The sequence below is a fragment of the Meriones unguiculatus genome, chromosome 6, assembly GCF_030254825.1.
Source record: "Meriones unguiculatus strain TT.TT164.6M chromosome 6, Bangor_MerUng_6.1, whole genome shotgun sequence".
NCBI lineage: Eukaryota > Metazoa > Chordata > Mammalia > Rodentia > Muridae > Meriones > Meriones unguiculatus.
This window is the reverse complement of record NC_083354.1, coordinates 16,538,902-16,548,905: the sequence shown is the minus strand read 5'-3', so window position 1 is coordinate 16,548,905 and position 10,004 is coordinate 16,538,902. Positions and strand designations below refer to the sequence as shown.

The window sequence follows — 10,004 nt, the reverse complement described above, 5'->3', positions numbered from 1 at the left end:
CATATCCATAGCTATCACGGGTTTCAAGTGGGCCACTCCAAAATAGGAAATTAACCTCTTGGTGCTCCATGAGTACTTTGGCATGCAGGTTTTAAGGGAAAAGTATGATGATGATATTTAATGCTTTCTAGGCTAAATAATTGCTATTCTGTTTAAGCTGTTCAGCTCTAGAACAGCAGCAGCCCATTTGCAGTCCACAGCGGAACACGGATTGCTTCCTGAACACAACCTCTCCCTTATTCCTAGCACTGACTCCTCTGGCATCACTCCAAGCACCAGGCGGAGTGATTTTCTATCCAGTTGGCTTTTTGCATGTTTTAATCGTCAGGAGAAAATGTCAGTGCTTCTAGCTCTGCTAATTATTAAAACTTTATGTACTCAATTAACAACAATGAATCCTTCTTCTTCAGACCTCTGTGTGTGTGTGTGTGTGTGTGTGTGTGTGTGTGTGAATTTCAGATTCAGAACTGTTCACTATTTTCTCAAAACTCACTTGAAAGTAGCAAGAAGAAATACCTGCAAGACTGCAGTCATCCATTTCTCTGATACGCCTAAATTTACCTCTGTGCGAAGAATCTTGCCCAGAAAGACACACATTCAGACAAGTTTGCTCTTCAAAGAAATAGACAATAGGCCTATATTTATGAGCTGGGACCTACAACAGCTTCAGGGTGATATCTTACCCAGAGAAGCAGGATATAGGCACAGCTTTAATTCTGTTTTTTTTTTTTTTAAGATTTGTTTACTTTTATTTTATGTATTTGGATGTTTCGCCAGCATGTCTGTGCACTAACATGTGTGCAGTGCCAGAAGAGGGCATCGCGTCCTTTGGAGCTAGTGTTACAGCTGGTTGTGAGATAGCTTGTGTGGTGTTCTCTGGCCTCCACACGGAGACACTCACATAAATATATACAAGTCCCCCAACCCTGTCACACACAAATAAATAATTTTTTTAAAAAATTTGGTTTTCCACAAATTTGGTTTTCCCCCTTATACAAGCTAGGCTAATCTTCTGTTTCATTTCAATTTTAATATATGTGCTGTTGTGCAGAACACCATCATCTGCTTTTCTGAGCTTTTCCTTTGGAGCTATACCTTATCAAGACAGGTATCTGTCTACTGAGGTAATGTTAGCAACAGTTTAGCCACTGCGTAATATCAGGCTTCAGTTGCCCTGTCTAGCAATTTGCTCTATAATCAGAAGGCTGCTATGTCATGTTTATAGTGTGTAAGTGTGTGTGTGTATGGTAGATTTCCACTTTTATTATTTAGCAGGATAAGTAATTATAGTTTTTGTAACTGACAACTTTTTTTTCAAAAAAATTATTTACCTTTATTTTTTGTGCACTGGTATTTTGCCCAAATGTATGTCAATGTGAGAGTGTCAGATCTTAGAGTTACAGACAGTTGTGAGCTGCCACGTGGGTTCTGAGATTTGAACCTGGGTCCTCTGGAAGAGCATTCAGTGCCCCTAACCACTGAGTCATTTCTCCAGCCCTTATAACTAACAACTCTCAAATCTCAGCCAGTAAGGGATTATTTTTTGCTCCATTCTATTGCATGATATTTGATCACACTGTGAACCCTGAAATTATGTACTGAAAAAACCTGTTTCTAGCACACATCTTTAGTCCAAGAGCTTTTTGTAAACATGATTAAATAAAGTTAACCTTAGGTCAAGAGGAGAACCAAGCAATCAGTTGACAGGAGGTGAGAGAAAAAGCCATAGAGAGTGAGAGGAAGTCTGGAGGAACGAATAGAGAGATGCACAGAAGTAGAAAGGAGGAACATTCTGTTTGAAGGGTATTGAAGATGGCATAGAGAAGAAGAAAGGGTTTTTTCCTTCTGGGATGTCAGCTGAGTAGGAAGGTCAGGTGGCTGCTTTTTCTGCCTCCTTGAGCTAGCAGGCTTTCACCCCATCATCTGGCTCCCGAGACTTTATTGGCAAAAGTGAACGTTTGAGATTTTATTTAAAAATAACACCCACTCAGTCCAATGAGGGTGAGCACAGTGATGTGTTCAGTGAAATCATTCAGAGACCTAATGTCCTTCCTCTGAGTGTTGTGCCATCCCCTTGCTTCCCAGCTTTTTACATACGAAAAACAAACAGAAACTCTAAATAGGTTTATGCTGGGTGATCCCTACATTTTACTAGCTACAAAGAGTCATAAGGCCTGAGATGGGCCTAAGAGTGGTAGGGAATATAAGTGTCATAGATGGAAGGAGGAAAATTAGATAGTCAATATTCATCGTTGCTTTTCAGTCATTGATGATAACTCAAGGTGGCTTTGTTGGAAGAAAAACCTTGTTCTTTACCCTCTTCGGTTCGATGATTTAGGGCACGGACATTAGCCAGGCAGATTAGCAAGAGAACATACATATTTAAATCATGCATCTGGAAAGGAGCTCGGAAAGAGCTTTGACCCAAGGGGATCCTTAGCATTTGAGTCTTAGTGGCCTTAAAGAGAGGGAGAGAACAAACGGTAAAACAAATGACTTCTTAGAGTTGGGGCATGAAATGGCACTTACAGGAGGTAAACAATGTGTACGAAAAATATGCTGGCTCTTTTTTTGTTCTGTTTTGTTTTGTTTTCTAGACAAGGTTTCTCTTGTAGTCCTGGTTGTCCTGGACTTGCTTTGTAGACCAGGCTGGCCTCAGACTTACAGAGCTCTGCCTGCCTCTGCCTCCTGAGTGCTGGATCAAAGGTGTGCGGCTACCATGTATGGCTGTCATGATGTCTGATGTCTGTTTATGTGGTACCAGTTTTCATGGTCTCTGATAACAGGAGCCAACCTTTTCTAGTTGCTCTCAAAAGGACTCAAAACAGTTGGATTATCTGAGATTATTTTGAAATGTTCTGCTCTTAGATAGACAAAAGATTTCAGGAGCTCAAATACATAACTGCTAAGCCACAGCGACTTCTCTTGGAATTCTTTAGTCTGAATCACAGGAGGAGTTTAATCCATATAACAATGAACTCTAGAGATATTACCGGATTTACCTAACCAACAAGGGTATGGATTCAAAAGCACATGACTAAAGTCTAGTGAGAGCAATGGGTTTAGGCTGAGTTTGGTACTGAGGTTTATGATGCTTTCTAGAATGGGCCTCCTTTCCTTCCCATTGATCTTCAAGGCCCTCCCTGCTCCCTGTGCTAGCTTTATAAGCAGTTGGTTCTCTCTAAAAACCGAAGTACAAAGATTACTTCCTGTATTCATTTTGTTTTTGTTTGTCTGTTCGTCTGTTTTGAGGCAGGGTCTCTCTGTGTGTAGCCCTGGCTATCCTTGAATCCAGTGAGCTCAGCTGGACCATAGAAGGATTTCTGGTGGCTAGATAAAAACCAACATTCCTCAGGATTTGTGAAACCAGTCCTCATCGACCAAAAAGAGTCATTTCCCTTGCCTCGGGCAGAAGGGACAAGGCTACCTGTGGTGCCTGATTGCCTACAAAGTTCATGCTGCCCTCCTGGCTCCTTCAGTATCACAAGTATCTGTTATACATTTCAAAATCCATACGAGCAGCCTAGCCCTTCTCCCCTTCTCCCCTTCTCCCCTACCCTAAACCCCCCAAACCCCCAGATACTCATTCTCTCTAGACCCTGCTAGTCTCTCTACATCTGTCTGTTGGTCATTTCAGTCTACTTCTTTCTCTCTTTACTCTGGACTCTTCCAAATGCCTCTGGCAGCTTCTTTCTCATGAAAGGGGGGAAGGAAGCAGAAGAGAACTAGGACCTGAGTGAGCCATGAGGAGAGATGGGAGAAGGGGGCCACCCCAACAGAGAAAGGGGAGAGAGAGAGACTGAAATAGCAAGGAGCAAGAAAGGTTCTCTCTCTTAAATCTACAATAAAAACCTTACCCTTAACCACTCCATGGAGCTATCATGTCCTGTTTATGTTAGTATTTATTTAAAAATGATGCCAGTGTTGGGATCCATAAGTAGGCCTCTCTTCGGCCAGCTCCGAGGGACCTGACAAACAGGAAATCAGGCATCTGTGAGGCCACCTGAAACCACCTGCATATGCTCTGGGTCACCTTATAAGAGAACTTGTGCCACCCCCTCTTACCCTACCCAGAGACAGTCTCTGTGACTCCTTCCCCCTTCCCTTAATAAACCTCCCACATGGAATCAGTTGCGTGGCGTGATTCCACCGTGTAACTTTGCTGCACAATCCTAACATTGGCCAAAATAGGCGCTTTCAGCAGCCATGCTGCATGGTGGTTGCTTTCGGCGCCAGCACCCCACCAGAGCTGCTGGAAACCCATATCATTTCAAATCTGCCTGCAACACACTTTCTGGCAACCAGATTGCTATCTCTTACATGCAACACTGGCTAGATGGTGAATTCCTCTCATTGGTCAGCCTAAATGTCTCTCTTGGTAGGGGAAGACTGACCTTTGAGTGTCCGGCAACTTCCTAGTACCTTTTGAGATGGAGGAACCCCCAACCACAGTCTTCACTGGCCACGGTTGACCCTTTTTGCTGACCTCCATTTAGGGCTTCCTCTTTCCCTTGGGTGAGATTTTTTTTCCCCTTCTACCTGCATCCCCCCTCCCCTTGCTCTTCTACAAAAATCCTAGCACTAGGTAAACTGTGTCTCCTACAGGCAGCTGTGCCTTGGTCTGCCCAACACTGATGAGCTGTTGGATCAGGTAGGGCCATACTACCCTACTGAGTCAAACCTTGCCTTTGGGATGCCTCTGGCAGGTCACTGACCTGCTCCCTCATCCATTCCTCCAGCATCCCCACTGGGATATCTTCTGGAGAATTTTAAAACATTACACATGGAGCCTGAGTTAAAGGCCTCTAAGCTCATACACCTCTGTTGTAAAACCTGGCTTACATATTCCTTGGATAATGGTTCAAATTGGCTGATTAACGGCACATTAAACCCTAGTATTTTATGGGATCTTTTTAATTACCGTCAATGATCTGGTAAATGGAAGGAGGTATCTTTTGTTCAAGCTTTCTCTCTTCTTCGCTCTAAACCTTCTCTCTCTTCTAGCTATAAAGTCTCAACCTCAAGAGTTCTCTACCTTTGACCCCACTGATGAACCTCCACCTCAATGTTCTCAACCTCCGGCTTCTTCTCAACCTCTGGCTCCCCCCCCTCACTTCCTCCTCTTCCTCTTCCTCTTTGGCTTCTCCAGCATCATCACACACCTCTCCAGGCCCCTCCTCAGTAACAGGCTCTCCTAGTTGTACCACTTTGGCACCTACTTTCACCCCACCAACAGCTATTAGCCCCCTGCTACCTGTTCTTGCTCTATAGCGAAGCCCCCTTCTTCTACTCAGCATAAACCAGCCTCAATTCTTCCCTTGAGGGAGGTGGCCAGTGTGGATGGCTTAGTTAGGGTGCATGTTCCCTTCTCATTGACTGAACTCTCTCAAGTAGAAAAGAGACTAGGATCCTATACCTCTAATCCTCCTACTTTCACTAAAGAATTTCAATAGCTCACTCAGTCTTATAGTCTCACCTTCCATGATATATATATGATTCTTACCAACAACTTATTGCCTGAGGAGCACAGGCAAGTTTGGGGACAGGCTAGAGCACATGCAGATGAGGTTCACCAAACAAACACAACACACCTGGTTGGGGCTGAGGCAGTGCCCAACCAGGATCCACAATGGGATTATAATACCCCAGAAAGCATTTTAGCTAGAGATCAGTTCATGACCTGCCTCCTGGCTGGTCTCCAAAAGGTTGCCCTTAAGCCAGTTAATTATGAGAAGCTCCAGGAAGTCATTCATAATAAGAATGAAAACCCATTTCAATTCCTAGTATGCCTTACACAGGCTCTCTTACAACATACTAATTTAGACCCCAAAAGTACAGAGGGTAGGAAACTCCTGATGACCTATTTTTTTTTTCTCCCAGAGTTACCCTGACATCAGGGCTAAGCTTAAATGCTTTGAGAGAGGACCTCTGACTCCACAGGCAGAAGTCTTAGTGCTGGCCTTTAAGGTGTACTTTGGGAGAGATGAAAAAGCCCGCAAACAAAAATACCAAATGCTGGCCAAGGCCATCTGTCCAGCCTCAGCCACTACCCAGGCTTTCTTGTTTCCTAGGGCACAAGGACCACGGGGTCCCTGCTTCAAATGTGGTCAAAAAGGTCACTGGGCCCGGTTTTGTCCTAACCCCCACAAGTCTATGGGGCCATGTCCAAAATGCCACCAAGAGAGACATTGGGGTGTTGACTGCCACTGTTTCTCCCATGACAGTGGGCATCACTCCCAGTTCGCCCTCCAGCCGATATCCTAGGCTTGGCTACAGATGACTGAAGGAGCCCAGATTCCCTTGACCTGACCCCTGCCATCATTAGCAGGGAGCCATGGGTAATTATCATGGTATTGAAGCAGCCCATCTCCTTCCTTGTGGACACCAGAACCACTTACTCAGTCCTGATGTAGTATTGGGGACCAACCTCTCCTTCTAGTTCCCCTATTGTCAGGGTAGGGGAACAACCTCGCCAGACTTGCTGGACTCCACCACTTAATTGTATTTTCAGGGATGCTCCCTTGACTCATTCTCTTTTAGTGATACCAACCTGTCCAGTGAGCCAAAGTGGGAGCCTCTATCGCCTTTACTCCACCCATTCTCCTGATCCCAAACTCGCCACCGTACTCTCTCCTCCTTCTCCTAGCCACCCTACCTACAAGTTGTGACATTCCGCTTCCTTTACCAGCCTCTCAAGTGGACTCCCAAGTCTGGGATGTCCAAAACCCTTCTGTCTCTAGGCACCATCCCCTGTGGTCATTCAGCTACAGGATCCCACCCTGTCTATCACCCAAGCTCAATACCCACTTCCTCTCAAGAGCCTCAGGGGACTTAAGCCTATTATCGCTGAACTTCTAAGAAAAATCCTCCTTCGCCCCACTTCCTCTCCTTTTAACACCCCTATACTTGCAGTTAAAAAGCCCAATGGAACCTATCGCCTGGTTCAAGATCTCTGGCTTCTCAGTTCTGCAGTTCTCCCCCTCCACCCTGTTGTAGCTAATCCCTATACTCTCCTCTCCACTCTCCCCTCAGGTACCTCCCATTTCTCAGTTCTGGATCTCAAGGATACATTTTTCTCTGGATGCCCGGCCACAAAATATCTTTGCCTTCACCTGGACTGACCCTGACACCCTTGTTTCTACTCCGCTTACCTGGACTGTCCTACCCCAGGGATTCTGGGACAGCCCACACCTGTTTGGCCAAGGCCCAGCCTCTGATCTACTCTTCTTATCTCTCCCTAAATCTAAACTTATACAATACATAGATGACCTTCTCCTCTGTAGCCCATCCCTACCAGTTAGCCAAACTAACATTTCTGCTCTTCTAAATTTCCTATCCAGCAGGGGTTATCGGGTCTCACCCTCCAAGGTCCAATTGTCTATCTCTGAGGTCACTTACCTGGGGCTAACAATAACCCCAACTCACAAGGGCATCATCCTAGATAGAAAAGACCTAATACTGTCTCTGGCAATTCTCTCTACTAAAGAAGAAATTTTATCGTTTCTGGGAATGGCTGGTTTCTTATGGTCCTGGGTCCCCTCCTTTTCCCTTCTCGCCCATCCCTTATATGAGGCAGCCTTAGGCCCCTTGCATGAACCCCTTCTTAAGCCCATTACTAAACTCTTTTGGAGGCTCCAACAGGCTCTTCTTGAGGCCCCAGCCTTACATCTTCCAGACTTATCCCGTCCCTTCTCCTTCTATGTAACAGAAAAAGAGGGCTCTGCCCTTGGAGCCCTGGGTCACCAACTGGGACCCTCCTTTGCACCTGTAACATTCCTATAAAAAATTGGACTTGACAATCTAAGGATGGGCACCCTTCATCCCTGCCTTAGTGGCTCTGGAGCTCCTTATTCGAGAGTCCAAAAAACTAACTTTTGTGTCACCTATTACTGTCTTCTCACAATCTGTCTCACCTTTTACAAACTCCACCTAACTCCAGGGTCCTTTCCCTCCAGGTGGCGCTAACAGAAGACTCTACTCTCACTTTCCAACCATGCCCACCTCTTACTATTTCAAACCTTCTTCCTCAACCTAACTCTGACTACTCTTCATCTCATTCTTGCACTGAAAGTTTAGAGGAACTATTGCCCCACCCCTCACACATACAGGAAGACATATTACCTTAGGCCGTCTATAGCTGGCATACAGATGGCAGCTCCTTTGTATACGAGGGAGCTCAAAAAGCAAGCTATGCCATAGTGTCGGATACTGAGGTGGTTGAGGCACAAGCCCTCCCTGCCCAAACCACTAATCAACAGGCCGAACAGCTCTTACCCGCGCCTTCCAATTGGCCCAGGGGCAATCTCTTAACATCTACACAGACTCTAACTATGCTTTTCATATTCTTCTCTCCCACGCTGCCATCTGGAGAGAGCGTGGGTTACTTACAGCAAAGGGAGGATCTATAACCAATGCCAACCAACCAAATTATGTCCTTGCTAGAAGCCTCCCACCTTCCCACAGCCATCTGAATGGTCCACTGCTGGTCCCACCAGACGATTCCATCATTTCCAAAGGAAGTAACCGAGCTGATGAGACAGCGAAGGCTGCAGCCCTTAAAGGCCTAAACTCGTCCCATCCACCTCAGGAAATACTTACACTACAACCCACATTTTCCCTGACACATCTTCCTGACACTCGTCAGGTTCAGTCCTATCTATAGCCGCTCTTTCATCCTAACATCCGAGCCTTGTCTAACTTTGTCAAGACTCACCTGCAGTCCACCCCTGAGGACTTGGGTTTCCTAAAGACTCTATTCCTGCCTCTTGTAAGATTTGCCAGACCTCAGATCTTAACTCAGGATATCGTACTCCCCCCCTTTCCCTACCCACCAGGCTAGAGGCTCTCTCCCTGGGACTGACTGGCAACTTGATTTTACCCACATGCCAACAGTCAAACGTGTCTGGTACCTCCTGGTCTTGGTGGACACATTCTTGGGATGGGTGGAGGCTTTCCCCACTACTAACAAAAGAGCTCAGTTTCTGATCTCCTTCTCTGTGAGATTATCCCACGTCTTGGAATTCCTACCTCCCTCCAGTCAGACAATGGTCCTGAGTTCACTTTTCAGATTTCCCAGACCTTAACTAAAGCCCTTAACATTCCTTGGTATTTTCATATCCCATACCATCCCCAGTCCTCAGGAAAGATAGAACAAACTAACCGATCCTTAAAAAATACTCTTGTTAAACTATCACAAGAGCTTCACCTCGATTGGGTAAAACTCCTCCCCCTGGCCCTTTTCAGGCTGTGAGCTCTCCCCCAAAACCTCTATCTATCTTGCCCTTTGGGCTCTTGTATGGAAGACCGGTCCTAACTCCTGGTCTTTCAGCTAAATCCTCATCTCTCCCTGACCACCTCCTTACTCTCTTACTCTGTCAACTCCATTATCTTCTATGGAACTTTACTGACCACTGTTTACCATGACCACACACTAACCCCTGTGCATCTTCTATTAACATTGGGGATCAGGTCCTTCTCTCCCCTCCAGCCAAAGCCCCCATCTCTTACTCCTAAATGGCAGGGCCCTTTCAAGGTGATTCTTGTGACCCCCACAGCTGCTAAGCTTGAGGGCTTCCCTCACTGGATTCATCTATCCCACCTCAAGCCTTTTACCCACCTCCTTAAGATAATGCTCCCTCCTACATATCAACTCCAACAGGACCCTGCTCCCTCAAGCTCCAGAAGATGCCAAGATCAATCACCTTGTCTCCAGTTCCAGAGAAATGAGGCCTCACTACAGGAGCTGTATTCAACCCTACTAGATTGGATATGTATTTTTCCTCCTCTCCCTCTTGCCTATTTCTGTCCAAGGTAATCCCTAAGCACGGAGATTTGAGGTTCAAGAAACCATCATTGGCAATAAAGTCTCTCCAAATAGGGTGAGGAAACTGCTCTATGGGAGACTACCAAGAGCCGATTGGAATAGCCATCATCCCCACATCTATCCCTCCTCTCTTATTTGATAGAATTTTTGTTTGTTTCCTCTTTGATCAAACAAAAGATTA

The 10,004-nt window shown here is 45.6% G+C and overlaps 1 non-coding gene across 1 annotated transcript; it reads right to left on the bottom strand.

The window, feature by feature from the left end:
- Positions 1–953: 953 nt before the first annotated feature.
- Positions 954–1,056, bottom strand: LOC132654927 (U6 spliceosomal RNA). Its single transcript, XR_009592529.1, has one exon. It is a non-coding gene; the product is annotated as a U6 spliceosomal RNA (small nuclear RNA).
- Between the last annotated feature and the right edge of the window lie 8,948 nt (positions 1,057–10,004).